This window comes from Oncorhynchus keta, chromosome 6, assembly GCF_023373465.1.
Source record: "Oncorhynchus keta strain PuntledgeMale-10-30-2019 chromosome 6, Oket_V2, whole genome shotgun sequence".
NCBI lineage: Eukaryota > Metazoa > Chordata > Actinopteri > Salmoniformes > Salmonidae > Oncorhynchus > Oncorhynchus keta.
In genome coordinates this window covers 21395721-21409324 of record NC_068426.1, presented here as the reverse complement: position 1 = coordinate 21409324, position 13604 = coordinate 21395721, and positions in this window count along the sequence as shown.

Sequence of the window (13604 nt, the reverse complement as noted above, 5' to 3'; positions counted from 1 at the left end):
AAGAAGAGAGCCTGTGCAAATATTCCAAAACATGCATCCTGTTTGCAACAAGGCCCTAAAGTAATACCGCAAAAAATGTGGCAAAGCAATTCCGTTTTTGTCCTGGATACAAAGTGTTATGTTTGGGGCAAATCCAAACCAACACATTACTTGTCACGTCTATTTATTTTCCCCCACTCCGGCGCTTGACGTTGCTGGTTTACCAAACACCACCTGGCAACGCATTCTTAAGCACACCTGGCAACCCTCATTATGCACACCTGCATCTCATCATCAGTCACACCTGGACTTCATTACTCCCTTGTTTACTCACCCTTTATATAGTACTCTTCTGTTAGTAGTCGTCAGGTAGTATTGTTTATCTTTCCGTGTCAGACGCTTAGCTTGTTCCATGTTTAATAATAATAATAAACTCTTTAACTGCACTTGTTTCCTGACTCCCTGCGCCTAATTTACATTACTGAGAAACACTCTCCATATTTTCACGCAAAGTGGTGGCTCCATCATGTTATAGGTATGCTTGTAATCGTCAAGGACAGGAGTTTTTGGGATAAAAAAAAGAAATGGCATGGAGCTAAGCACAGACAAAATCATAGAAAAAAACCTGGTTCAATCTGCTTTCCACCAGACACTGGGAGACAAATGCACCTTTCAGCAGAACAATAACCTAAAACACAAGGCCAAATATACACTGGAGTTGCTTATCAAGACTACAGTAAACGTTGCTGAGTGGCTTAGTTACAGTTTTGACTTAAATCCATATATGCCAATATGGCAAGACTTGAAAAAGCAAAAAGCAAACAAATGTAAGACTAATGTGCACATATTGTACAATTCAAGATACTTACCCAGAAAAACACATCTGTAATCGTGGCCAAAGATCATTCTAACATGTATTGCTACAGTTGAAGTTGGGAAGTTTACATACACTTAGGATGGAGTCATTAAAACTTGTTTTTCAACCACTCCACAATTTCTTGTTAAAAAGCTATAGTTTTGGCAAGACGGTTAGTACATCTACTTTGTGCATGACACAAGTAATGTTTCCAACAATTGTTTACAGACAGATTATTTCACTTATAATTATTTCACTGTCTCACAATTCCAGTGTGTCAGAAGTTTACATACATTAAGTTGACTGTGCCTTTAAACAGCTTGGAAAATTCCATTAAATTATGTCTTGACTTTAGAAGCTTCTGATAGGCTAATTTACATAATTTGAGTCAATTGGAAGTGTACCTGTGGATGTATTTCAAGGCCTACCTTCAAACTCAGTGCCTCTTTGCTTGACATGGGAAAATCAAAAGAAATCAGCCAATAACTCAGAAAAAAAATAGTGGAAGTCCACAAGTCTGGTTCATCCTTGGGAACAATTTCCAAACGCCTGAAGGTACCACATTCATCTGTACAAACAATAGTACAAAGTATAAACACCATGGGACCACGCAGCGGTCATACCGCTCCTGAAGGAGACGCATTCTGTCTCCTAGAGATGAATATCCCAGAACAACAGCAACGGACCTTGTGAAGATGCTGGAGGAAACAGGTACAAAAGTATCTATATCCACAGTGAAATGTGTCCTATACCAACATAACCTGAAAGGCTGCTCAGCAAGGAAGAAGCCACTGCTCCAAAACCGCCATAAAAAAGCCAGACTACAGTTTGCAACTGCACATGGGGACAAAGATCATACTTTTTGGAGAAATGTCCTCTGGTCGGATGAAACAAAAATAGAACTGTTTGGCTATAATGACCATCGTTATGTTTGGAGGAATAAGGGGGAGGATTGCAAGCCGAAGAACACCATCCTAACCGAGAAGCACGGGGGGGCAGCATCATATTGTGGGGTTGCTTTGCTGCAGGAGGCACTGGTGCACTTCACAAAATAGATGGCATCACGAGGCTGGAAAAGTATGTGGCTATATTATAGCAACATCTCAAGACATCAGTCAGGAAGTTAAAGCTTGGTCGCAAATGGGTCTTCCAAATGGACAATGACCCCAAACATACTTCCAAAGTTTTGGCAAAATGGCTTAAGGACAACAAAGTCAAGGTATTGGAGTGGCCATCACAAAGCCCTGACCTCAATCCTATGTGTGGGCAGAACTGAAAAAGCGTGTGCGAACATGGTGGCCTACAAACCTGACTCAGTTACACCAGCTCTGTCAGGAGGAATGGGCCAAAATTCACCCAACTTATTGTGGGAAGCTTGTGGAAGCTGCCCGAAATGTTTGACTCAAGTTTAAACAATTTAAAGGCAACTCTACCAAATACTAATTGAGCGTATGTAAATTTCTGACCCACTGGGAATGTGATGAAAGAAATAAAAGCTGAAATAAATCATTCTCTCTACTATTATCGACATTTCACAGTCTTAAAATAAAGTGGTGATACTGACCTAAAACAGGGAATTTTTACTAGGATTAAACGTTGGGAATTGTGAAGTTTTAATGTATTTGAATTTGGCTAAGGTGTATGTAAACTTCCGACTACAACTGTATAGTGTTATGTTTTTTCCAAATGTTCATATTGGTCTACCACTTTGACATTAAAGTATTTTGCATAGATCGTACACAACTAAATTACATTTAAATCCATTTGAATCCCACTTTGGAACACAACCAAATGTGAAGAAAGTCAAGGGGTGTGAATACTTTCTGAAGGCACTGAATGTGAACCACATACTGTATATGCGACAATGAGCATGTTTTGAACGTATTCATGTGTGGCCATGAGCATGTGTATGTGTGTGTATCTGCATGCAAGAGTGTGTATCAAGGCAGAAGGCGAGACCCAGATGCATACACAGGAGGCAGATGGTTCAATTCTTACAATGTTTATTCATCCAAAGGGGTTGGCAAGAGAATGGTCGTGGACAGGCAAATTTTAACCTTTATTTAACCAGGCAAGTCAGTTAAGAACACATTCTAATTTTCAATGACGGCCTGGGAACAGTGGGTTAACTGCCTGTTCAGGGGCAGAACGACAGATTTGTACCTTGTCAGCTCGGGGGTTTGAACTCGCAACCTTCCAGTTCCTAGTCCAACGCTCTAACCACTAGGCTACGCTGCCGCCCCTTTATTAGATACCGAAGGGCAGGCAGAATCAAGGTCAGGGCAGACAGGATGATCAGGCAGGCAGGAAAGTTGTCCAGAGTCAGGCAAGGGTCAGAACCGGGAGGACTGTAAAAAGAGAATAGAAAAAGGAGTATGGGGGAAAAAACCCACTGGTTGACTTGACTAAACATACAAGACGAACTGGCACAGAGAGACAGGAAACACAGGGATAAATACACTGTGGAAAATAAGCGACACCTGGAGGGGGTGGAGACAATCACAAGAACAGGTGAAACAGATTAGGGCGTAACAGTGTGTGTGTCATTGAGAGTCATTGAAATGCACTGTGTGCGCTGCGGTAAATGGTAGGCTTTGTGATCCCCGAAGGCTGCCCTTTACAGTGCTATGTTCTTTTATTTATTTGTATTTTACCTTTATTTAAGCAGGGAGTCACCTTTTGAGGCCTGAGTATCATTCACAATGGAGCCCTGCATATACAATTTCATAACACAAACAAAATACCTAATCAAATATAAAACAAGGTAAAATACAGCACAACACACAATGTTTAAGAAAAACAAGTACATTCCTCAGTTAGAATGTCCCCAATCAATATTTAGAATTGCCCAAGCGGCACCAGAACACCCAATTGTAATGTATTTTGTAGTTGGCCCAGAAAGGAGGTGCTTTACCTAGTTCGGTGGAGACCCGAGGCATGTTAAGAGTTAACCAAACTAGCAAATGGATTTGTATCTCTTTTTCAAATATTTTAAGCAAAGTTAAGTCAGAAGCTTGTGTATCAGAGCTTTGTGAACAAAAAGGGAATAACGAAGTGATCTACGGGACTTTAATGAGGACCAGCCAACCTTTGGATACAGGATGTCTCAGGCCCTGTACTCTACTGTGTCATTTCCCCAGTGGCCAGGAGGAATGAATGGCAAAGAGGCTCTAGACTCTAGAGACACTCATAACATGCTGACTGCCACTAGACATTGAGCATACTGGTGCACACCTCCAGTCCTTTACCGACCCTTTAATAAAGCCCTAACACACCAACATCTACATGTAAAGTATAACTATTCAGTTTGATTCCGTTTTTGAGAAAGTGAAAATCTGAATAAATCCTGAAGGTGAACTTCCTGAATAAACTAATGTTGTAGACACTGAGCTGAAAACTCATCCCTGCATCTCCAAGCCCTCAGATTGCCCACTAAGAGCTGAAGGCAGAGCTAGACAGGGTGATTGATTCTACTCTACTAATATTTTTTATTTACGTCCGTTTCAAACGTCCATTTTATTGCAATGTGGTTTGTCTAAGGCTCTCTAAGCCTGACTAAATCCTGAAGGTAAACTCCCTGAACTTCAGAGACAGCGGAACTGCATGAAAATAGGAAATTATGTAAGAACCACTCTGACGCTCTCAATGATTAGGACATTGTTTTTCTGGGAGCTGATGGAGGTAGACAGGACGTGGATGGAGATTTTACACCGCCGTTTCCTGTTTCAAAGGTTCTGTTTTGTCTTCAGCAGGCTCGACAGTTGCCTTGAGTCTGGCGATCTTCAAACACACCTTCTGTGTGTTTGATATCAAGCTCCTCAAAATCATTTTCCAGGATCATTATTTACCTACAAAATCTCCCTCAAAACTGACTGATGCAGCATGCAGACTCCCTGTGAGGCTTCTGGCAGAATCCTTCACAGTGCTTGGTTGTCTTGTTCTGATGAAGAGGTGTGAGCTCCGCCTACCTGTTCATACAGACTGTCAGTCATGAAGACTTTCACAAAGACTCCCCTAATTCCCATGACCATAGAGAGTGTCACACTCTCATACATCCTCATCAATAGTGTCAGTCAGTCACACAACCGCCCCCAGCCTGTCCCTTCCATACAGTATAGCCAGAATCTAGCCTACACATCAGAATCTAGCCTGCCTAGCCAGAATCTAGCCTACACATCAGAATCTAGCCAGCCTAGCCAGAATCTAGCCTACACATCAGAATCTAGCCTACATATCAGAATCTAGCCTGCCATCAATGTGGAACCATTGGGGGATAAATTCTGGAGTTCTGTCAGGATTCTATGCTGAGTCTGACCCAAACCAGGTTTCCATCCAACCTTTTTATGCGAGTAAAGTATGTATATGTTGGATAAAAAATGTCACGACAGGCCTGACTGACCAAATTTGTCTAAACTTTCCAAATGTCGACAAAACTAAATAAGTGGGATCTTTTTGTGTCTGTAAAATGAATTATGAGATAAGTGGCAGTGGAAATACCTTTTGTGCAAATATTGATATAATAACCAACATATGTAAGTAAACTTGGAGTCACACGATGATATGTTGTGTGGTCCTCCCACTACGACTCCGGAAATCATGCAGTTTATTAGGCTATTGATTAAATAAGTTATGATGAACTTCACAAGGTGGTGAAAGTGCACAATGATTGATGCTCCTTTCTAATAAATATCAAGGGTCTTATTCTGGTGATATGATGTTTGATGCTTGGCTGCTCTTTTTTCCCATAATAATCTCATTATGTAGGCAAGTCTAACTGCACGCTATGTGCAAGCTGTTGGCTAGAGCACATATGCCAAGACTAGAGTGGGCACATTTGTTATAAAACACAATCTTTTCTTGAACAAAATCATTAGAGTTGAAAATGCGATGGAAAACCATTTAACTTGTCTTTATATTTAACCGGTACATGGGAATTTTAATGCAAAAGTTATTTTTACATCATCCAAACAGCCTTTATCCACAACAAGTCAATTTGATGGAAACATATTTTGTGGGAAAATGCAGATGTTATAAAATTTGCATGAAAATCTATCGCAAATTGGATGGAAAACTAGTTATTGTTACCATTCTTTTTATGTGCTGTCATGTCTTTGGCTATGCCGGATTAAGTGATATGACATGCTATTCTATAAAACAATTTCTCCGTAATTAATATTACCTGATTGAACTAATCATGTAAATGTAATTAACTAGAGAGCCGGGCACCACAAAATAATATTTATAGAGCTGTTATCTTCCGAATAAACTCTTAAAGACCTAGTAATATTTTACATCAATAGCAGTCAATATTAATCGTCATCTTAATTCAGTCTCATCTGAAAGTTGTAAATTCTTAGTTATCTGCACGAACCCTGGCTAACAAGTTGAATCTGCAATACAAAAATTGGTTTATTTATTTAAATGCCTAACTAATCACACAGAATTACACATACACATAATTAAATCTTAACTTGATTACGAATTACGTCATAAAGGAAAACGTCCCTAGCGGGCGGAACAGATATGACAGCATGTTACACAAACGAAAAGGGGCTGAGTTCAAAGTTCATACCATTCGCAACCAAAGCTCACGCTGATGTTGGCTTCATTCTGTAGTTATTATCATAACCATTCTGACATTGGACCGTCGTCCTCACATCCTCGGGACAGGAGATTATATTGTCATCAAGGCTTTATATAGGAATAGGAGAGGAGGGCGTGTTTGAAGGGCAGGCCACGGATTGAGCAGAGCCCTACCTTATGAAAACCCAAATCTCACATTTTAGAAGCTAAAATCACATTTCATCCCATCACAAATAATTTCATATTCAAACATTTAAATTGAACAAAAAATTCCATGTGAATCCGATAACTCTGATGTGTAGACTTTCCACTGTAGAGTTGATGTCATCTTATCATTCATGAGAATGTCTAAGAATGACAACCGCATATGTTCAATTGATCGGATTACCAGAATATAGTTCATTTCCCCCCACCTTCTGATGTTCCCAGAATCTCTATGTTAACCAAGGGTTTTGCAAATGTAACCTCAGTAGGGTAGAGAGAGGAAAAAGGGGGGAAGATGTATTTATGCCTGTCATAAACCTACCCCCCAGGCCAACGTCATGACAGTGCCAAGTTCCTTTCAAGTGTTGTCTGAGACCAAATGTAATGATAATGATGATAATTATATTGGAAATTATGATTTGGACATCATCATCAGGGTAGCAGCTGCATTGTGCTTGACTGGAAAGGGGCATAGGGATATGCCTCCATTGAACACTTATTTTAAGTATTTTGCGACTTTCAATTGTAATGTAATTGTAAGGCAACATTTCAATAAAAAAATAGGCAAAACTAGTTTGAACCTCAAAAGCGTTTAGCCAGTAACCAAAAGGTCGCTGGTTCGAATCCCCGATCTGACTAAGTGAAAAATCTGTCAATATGCCCTGGAGCAATTTACATAACCTGAATTGCTCCTGTAAGTCACTCTTGCTAAGAGCTTCTACTATATAATTGTTACTATAATAATTGTTTTAGTGTGACTAGGGAAGCGGGGAGGTAAGCTTTAAGCCTTCAGAATGTTTTCATGTATGAGTAGAGAAAATGGTAATTGCATATTTGTGGATCTGTTTGGAGAAGTGTCTGTATACTCCCTGTGACAGGAGACCACAGATGTGTTATCTGGCGCAACAGCAAGACGAGAAGAGGAAGCGGCACCAAGAGCTGTTGATATGCCTGACAATGACTTAAATCAGGGTGAAAGGGTCTGTGTCAAGCCAGTTTATCACTGTATAGGTGTGGGGGAGCTTTGTTTGGATATAAGAGAGTGCTGCGCCACTCAAGGGGTAAGTATTCAGCTGTTGTGTCTTTGGTATTAAAACAATTAAACTTGACTCAGAACTTCACTCTGGTAAATAAGTTTATTGCAAATTGAATCAGATTCATCAACATACAGAACAGATTTACCATGGAGAGCATGCAGCCATGAACACAGTCTGTCTCTACTCTCTACTGTCTCTGCAGTTTACTGCCCCGAGGAAGAGTAGGAAACCCCTGTAAAACAACTTAATGTTTCTGTCAATACAGCATGTTTGTCCTGCTACAGTGTGTACCTAAAATCATGATGAGAAAGATACTGTGGCTGTTCATCACTTACAGGGAGGCAGTTGTTAAATGTTGACTTACAAGACCTTTCTGGACCATGGACAGTGCCTTCCCAGGATAAAGTCTAGTACAGTGCAGAGGATTTTGTTAGAGTTTCTGTGTGTGTTCACCAGATAAAAACCATTTTTATTTCAAAATCAAGGAAGAGTACAGTCTTTCTAAGTCAGGGCTATACTGTGATTAAGAGCACACCTGTGCAGATACCCAGAATGCAGTGCTGTTTCTAAGTGAGAGATGTATTTTTATTTATTTTATTTATTTCACCTTTATTTAACCAGGTAGGCAAGTTGAGAACAAGTTCTCATTTACAATTGCGACCTGGCCAAGATAAAGCAAAGCAGTTCGACAGATACAACGACACAGAGATACACATGGAGTAAAACAAACATACAGTCAATAATACAGTATAAACAAGTCTATATACAATGTGAGCAAATTAGGTGAGAAGGGAAGTAAAGGCAAAAAAGGCCATGGTGGCAAAGTAAATACAATATAGCAAGTAAAACAGTGGAATGGTAGTTTTGCAATGGAAGAAAGTGCAAAGTACAAATAACAATAATGGGGTGCAAAGGAGCAAAATAAATAAATTAAATACAGTTGGGAAAGAGGTAGTTGTTTGGGCTAAATTATAGGTGGGCTATGTACAGGTGCAGTAATCTGTAAGATGCTCTGACAGTTGGTGCTTAAAGCTTGTGAGGGAGATAAGTGTTTCCAGTTTCAGAGATTTTTGTAGTTCGTTCCAGTCATTGGCAGCAGAGAACTGGAAGGAGAGGCGGCCAAAGAAAGAATTGGTTTTAGGGGTGACTAGAGAGATATACCTGCTGGAGCGTGTGCTACAGGTGGGAGATGCTATGGTGACCAGCGAGCTGAGATAAGGGGGACTTTACCTATCATTGTCTTGTAGATGACATGGAGCCAGTGGGTTTGGCGACGAGTATGAAGCGAGGGCCAGCCAACGAGAGCGTGCAGGTCGCAATGGTGTGTAGTATATGGGGCTTTGGTGACAAAACGGATTGCACTGTGATAGACTGCATCCAATTTGTTGAGTAGAGTATTGGAGGCTATTTTGTAAATGACATCGCCAAAGTCGAGGATTGGTAGGATGGTCAGTTTTACAAGGGTATGTTTGGCAGCATGAGTGAAGGATGCTTTGTTGCGAAATAGGAAGCCAATTCTAGATTTAACTTTGGATTGGAGATGTTTGATAGTCTAACCAGACACCTAAGTCAAAATCAAATCAAATCAAATTTTATTTGGGTCTGGAAGGAGAGTTTACAGTCTAACCAGACACCTAAGTATTTGTAGTTGTCCACGTATTCTAAGTCAGAGCCGTCCAGAGTAGTGATGTTGGACAGGCGGGTAGGTGCAGGTAGCGATCGGTTGAAGAGCATGCATTTAGTTTTACTTGTATTTAAGAGCAATTGGAGGCCACGGAAGGAGAGTTGTATGGCATTGAAGCTTGCCTGGAGGGTTGTTAACACAGTGTCCAAAGAAGGGCCGGAAGTATACAGAATGGTGTCGTCTGCGTAGAGGTGGATCAGGGACTCACCAGCAGCAAGAGCGACCTCATTGATGTATACAGAGAAGAGAGTCGGTCCAAGAATTGAACCCTGTGGCACCCCCATAGAGACTGCCAGAGGTCCGGACAGCAGACCCTCCGATTTGACACACTGAACTCTATCAGAGAAGTAGTTGGTGAACCAGGCGAGGCAATCATTTGAGAAACCAAGGCTGTCGAGTCTGCCGATGAGGATGTGGTGGTTGACAGAGTCGAAAGCCTTGGCCAGATCAATGAATACGGCTGCACAGTAATGTTTCTTATCGATGGCGGTTAAGATATCGTTTAGGACCTTGAGTGTCGCTGAGGTGCACCCATGACCAGCTCTGAAACCAGATTGCATAGCAGAGAAGGTATGGTGAGATTCGAAATGGTCGGTAATCTGTTTGTTGACTTGGCTTTCGAAGACCTTAGAAAGGCATGGTAGGATAGATATAGGTCTGTAGCAGTCTGGGTCAAGAGTGTCCCCCCCTTTGAAGAGGGGGATGACCACAGCAGCTACAATTTCGGCAGATAATTTTAGAAAGAAAGGGTCCAGATTGTCTAGCCCGGCTGATTTGTAGGGGTCCAGATTTTTCAGCTCTGTCAGAACATCAGCTGAATGGATTTGGGAGAAGGAGAAATGGGGAAGGCTTGGGCGAGTTGCTGTTGGGAGTGCAGTGCTGTTGACCGGGGTAGGAGTAGCCAGGTGGAAAGCATGGCCAGCCGTAGAAAAATGCTTCTTGAAATTCTCAACTATGGTGGATTTATCAGTGGTGACAGTGTTTCCTATCTTCAGTGCAGTGGGCAGCTGGGAGGAGGTGTTCTTATTCTCCATGGACTTTACAGTGTCCCAGAACTTTTTTGAGTTAGTGTTGCAGGAAGCAAATTTCTGCTTGAAAAAGCTAGTATTGACCCGTGACCTCCTTCTACTCTGACCTGTGTCTTCACAGTATACAGTGCATTCGGTGCATTCGGAAAGTATTCAGACCCCATCCCTTTTCCACATTTTTTTTAACGTTACAGCCTTATTCTAAAATTGATGATTTTTTTACCTCATCATAATGACAAAGCGAAAACATGATTTTTTCAAACATATTTGTAAATGTATAAAAAAACAAAAAAACAGAAACCTTATTCATACCTTATTTACATAAATATTCAGACCCTTTGCTATTAGACTCGAAATTGAGCTCAGGTGCATCCTGTTTCCAATGATCATCCTTGAGATGTTTTTACAACTTAATTGGAGTCTGTGGTAAATTCAATTGATTGGACATGATTTGGAAAGGCACACATCTGTCTATATAAGGTCACACAGTTGACAGTGCATGTCAAAGGAAAAACCAAGGCATTATTTAAAATAATTTTTAAATGCTTTATTTAACCTTTATTTAACCAGGCAAGTCAGTTAAGAACAAATTCTTATTTACAATGACGGAATTGTCTGTAGAGCTCCGAGACAGGATTGTGTCAAGGCATAGATCTTGGCAAGGGTACCAAAAAATGTTTTGCAGGATTGAAGGTCCAAGAACACAGTGGCCTCCATCATTCTTAAATGGAAGACGTTTGGAACCACCAAGACTAGAGCTGGCCGCCTGGCCAAACTGAGAAATCAATTGGTCACCCTGACAGAACTCCAGAGTTCCTCTGTAGAGACGGGCGAACCTTCCAGAAGGACAACCATCTCTGCAGCACTCCACCAATCAGGCCTTTATGGTAGTGGCCAGATGCAAGCCACTCCTCAGTGAAAGGCACATGACAGCTCGCATGGAGTTTGCCAAAAGGCACATAAAGTACTCTAAGACCATGAGAAACAAGATTCTCTGGTCTGAACCAAGATTGAACTCTTTGGCCTGAATGCCAAGTGTCATGACTGAAGGAAACCTGGCACCATCCTTACTGTGAAGTATGGTGGTGGCAGCATCATGCTGTGGGGAGGTTGTTCAGCGGCAGGGACTGGAAGAATAGTCAGGTTCAAGGGAAAGATATTCGGAGCAAAGTACAGAGCGATCCTTGAAGGTTCATCCTCAAAGGTTCATCTTCTAACTGTACCACGACCCTAAACACACAGCCAGACAATGCAGTAGTGGCTGAATGTCCTTGAGTGGCCCAGCCAGAGCCCAGACTTGAACCCAATCGAACATTTCTGGAGAGACCTGATAATAGCTGGCAGCGACACTTGCACTCCAACCTGACAAAGCTTGAGTGGATCTGCAGAGAAGAATGGGAGAAACTCACCAAATACAGATGTGCCAAGCTTGTAGCGTCATACCCAAGAAGACTCAAGGGTGTAATTGTTGCCAATGGTGCTTCAACAAAGTACTGAGTAAAGGGTCTGAATACTTATGTAAATGTGATATTTCAGTTCTTTATTTTTTTATACTCGTATCACTTTTTTGCTTTGTCATTATGGGGTGTTAGCTATGCCGGATTAAGTGATATAACATGCTATTCTATAAAATAATTTATCCGTCATTAATATTACCTGATTGAGCTAATCATGTAAATGTAATTAACTAGAGAGTCGGGGCACCACAAAATAATATTTATAGAGCTGTTATCTTCCGAATAAACTCTTAAAGACCTAGTAATATTTTACATCAATAGCAGTCAATATTAATCATCACCTTAATTCAGTCTCATCTGAAAGTTGTAAATTCCTTGGTTATCTGCACAAACCCTGGCTAACAAGTTGAATCAGCAATACAAAATTGGGTTTAATTATTTATTTACCAAATACCTAACTATTCACACAGAATTACATGTACACATAATTAATCTTAACTTGATTAAAAATTACATCATAAAGGAAAACGTCCCTTGCGGGCGGAACAGATATGACAGCATGTTACACAAAAGAAAAGGGGCTGGGTTTGAGTGAAAGAGCTGGAAGACTGAGTAACAAAGGGTGAAGCTGTGCTATCGTAAATACAGTATCTTATGCATTCTAAATTACCGCCAATTTGGAAAAGGAAATGCAATAAATATTTACTCTGAGCTGCGCTTCAGTAGGTTGGTAGTAGATGGAAGGCCGTGTTGCGCAACCGAGTCCTTTGAAGAATGTCTCTGCTGGTAAATTGAACACGTTGTAGTAACGTCGTTGTGTGGTAGACGGGACACTATGTTCCTTCCTAACCTGCGTTTGCAGCTGCTGTTGCTAACTCAACGGCTAGGAGGTATCACTTCTGTAGTGAATAAGAGTTCAAAGTTCATACCATTCGCAACCAAAGCTCACTCTGATGTTGGCTTCGTTCTGTAGTTATTATCTGAAACATTCTGACATCGGACCGTCGTCCTCACATCCTCGGAACAGGAGGATACATTTTCATCAAGGCTTTATATAGGAGGGAGAAAAGGAGTGTGTTTCATAGTTTACAAGTCTCTTCACACCGAGTCAGGCCTAATTCACTCATAAAAACCCAATTCTCACATTTTAGAAGCTAAAATCACATTTCATCCCATCACGAATAATTTCATATTCAAACATTTAAATGGACAACAATTCCATGTGTAGACTTTCCACTGTAGAGTTTGTCATCTTATCATTGAGAATGTCTAAGATGACAACCGAACTGACATCATATTCATTAAGTACCACCACATATGTTCAATTGGTTGTATTACCAGAATATAGTTAATTTCCCTCCACCTTCTGATGTTCCCAGAATCTCTGTTAACCAAGGTGTTTGCAGCAAATGTAACATCAGTAGGGTAGAGAGAGAAAAAAGGGGGGAAGAGGTATTTATGACTGTCATAAACCTACTCCCAGGCCAACGTCATGACAGGGGTATTGTGTGGAGATAGATGAGGGGGAAAAACAACTAAATACATTTTAGAATAACATTATAAAGTGAGGAAAAAGTCAAGGGGTCTGAATACTTCCAAATGACAGGGTAGAGTAATTTCTCCTCATCTGCGCAACATTGGAGCACCTGCTTCATTAATGAAGGAGAGAAGGGAGAGGGATAGTCTATTACTGTAACGGTTCTCTTTCGGTGAAGGAGAGTCAGACAAATGCGGCGTGGCTATTGCGATCCATGTTTAATGAAACAAAGTAAACAC